The sequence below is a fragment of the Protopterus annectens genome, chromosome 1.part0 (genome assembly GCF_019279795.1).
Source record: "Protopterus annectens isolate FY-2018-M chromosome 1.part0, PAN1.0, whole genome shotgun sequence".
Classification (NCBI taxonomy): domain Eukaryota; kingdom Metazoa; phylum Chordata; order Ceratodontiformes; family Protopteridae; genus Protopterus; species Protopterus annectens.
Genome location: NC_056725.1, coordinates 1,659,463,301 through 1,659,465,629, shown reverse-complemented (window position 1 = coordinate 1,659,465,629; position 2,329 = coordinate 1,659,463,301). Strand labels below are relative to the sequence as shown.

General features: G+C 40.6%; 1 non-coding gene across 1 annotated transcript; it reads right to left on the bottom strand.

The window, feature by feature from the left end:
* Positions 1-1,331: 1,331 nt before the first annotated feature.
* TRNAT-UGU lies at positions 1,332-1,404 on the bottom strand. Its single transcript has one exon. It is a non-coding gene; the product is annotated as a tRNA-Thr (tRNA).
* Positions 1,405-2,329: the final 925 nt, after the last annotated feature.

The following is a 2,329-nucleotide window of genomic DNA, read 5'->3' as shown; positions in this document are numbered from 1 at the left end:
CTGATATTGCATTGCCCATATGATTGCTGATTATTTGATGCATTATAAGGAAAGGGTTCTATACTCCTGAGTATGTACTTTGTATGAATGCCTAGTGACTATGAACTTGTTGGTCATTTCGTATTGCAATATTACCAACTTACCAATTTTTTAATGCAATCTAGGCAATTAATTCTTCAAGGAAAGCAGGCACTGAATTTGTTGATGAAACATTGATATGTGAAGGTGTTTTGCCAGTAGCAACCTCTTCATTAGGTACAGATTTCTTTAATGTGGAATTCAGATGATTTTACATCTGCAGAGATTGTGAGTATGGAGTAATATTGGTGGATTATAATGACAGAAGTCTTGAGTGGCCTTTTATGGTTGAAAATTTCTGAAATGGGTAGTTATTGGTTCATACATTTTGTTTCATTGCTTATTAAAAGAATGTTTATAACTACAAATTTAAAACACTTTCTAACAAGTGGTGCTAAATTATACAAGGAATATTATTCAATGCAATCAGGAAGATGAATTAAAGAACAAATACACGGATGCATGGCCCTAAAAAAATGTGTGCAAGGAGTCTGTTTTGAAAACAGCCCAAAGGTAAACTTAATTCTTCACTGGCCAGATGCATTTTCTATGAATGTGGGTTTTCATGCTGTTCAATGAATATGATTTTTTTTCCATTTCAATGAATGTGAGTTTCAAGGGCAGAGCAGTGTACTGCTTATGCTGAGTCTGTTTTCATTGTGAGAATGTATTATTTAGCAAATGGCTACCTGTGTTTGTGCTATTTTAGTTCAATATCTGTAATGACTGTAGAAGCAAGTAACAGAACAGTATGCATGGTAACTGGTGAGAAATAACCAAATAATGGAACACTGGAATGGCTGAAGAGGGGGCTGCTGCTGGGGGGAGGGGGTTGCTACAGGAGCAACTGCTCTGGGGGTCAGTCTATTACCCTGCCTGGGGCCCTATTTGACCATGATCTGGTCTCGTATTTAAAGTAGAAAATACTATGCAAAGTAGTTGTGTTTAAAGATACCTTTTAATGTAGTTATTCTTCCTATGCATTTAAATATTTTAAGGAAATGACCGGAGTGGCATTCTTGGGGAGTGACCCTGTGGATGTGGCTCCAATAGGGGTGTTTCTTGACTGTGGTGTGGGTGGTGCTTAAGGGGCGTTGGAGCACTACTTTGCCTAGGGCACCATTTCGGCTAAGGCCGGCCCTGGCCATAGTTCACTGTGTGGTAGAAATTAGCAGGCACACACACTACCTTCTGAATGCTGCATGCTGAAAAGAGTGTTGAAAAGTACCTGCCCTTTCACAGATAAAGAAGAAAGGCTCTGATGAGATTTGAACTCATGACCGCTGGTTTACAGGTCCAGTGCTCTGACCCCTGAGCTACACAGCCAGATGCATAAGTCTTCTGATGTCAGTTTTTTAAACATGTTTGTTCATTGGTGTTCTCTGCCTTTCAACAGGGTGATAGAATTTGCATCTTTGGATCTTTCATAACACCCAACCCATTCCAAAAGGGCATGGGTAGCTATGTCGTATGGTGCCATATTGCCCAGTATTTGGCCGGACACACAGGCAATCCAGTGACGTACTCAGGAAACTGAAAACTGATTGCACTGTAGCGTCTGCAACAATTTGCTGCCTCAATAAATTATCTTCATTCGTTTTTTCTTTTGAATGCTAGTCACTCATGTTACAGCTTTGGGAGCGGTGAAGTAAGGAAACTTTAAATAGGCCTTCTCCTGGTTAAAAGGAGTATGTCATGTCATTTGCAAAACTGCATGCATCTGCATAGTCCTTTGCATGCAATATGGGAAATAGTTTTGAAGAAGTCACTTTCTGAATCACTAGAACCTGCTTGCAGCTTTAACAGTAAGTCAGGATCCAGACTGGATCAAGTCTGTCCAGGGTTGCTGACAACACTGACCAAGTTGATGCACTTTCCCTGCACAATGATGACAAGCGACTGCAAGAGTCTAAGCAGGAAAACAAGCTGTATGTCTTTATGCTAGAAACAGGATGGGACACTTCTCTGAGAGTGCAGGACTAAAATCTAGTGTCTAAAACTCATCTGACTGTGGGTGTTACAACAGCTGAAGCACATCCTTCTCAAGCAAGAGCTCAGAGGATTCAAACTCATGGCCTCTTGTTTACAAAATCAGCACCTTCACCACTGTACCAGCAAGCCTCAAGATGGCAGTATTCAGCACAGCTTTCTTCAAGAAAGAACTTCTTTATCGATCACACTTTCAGGCTTGTTTACTACACCTATTTTGCGGGCAAGAGCTCAGAAGATTCAAACTCACAACCTCTAATCC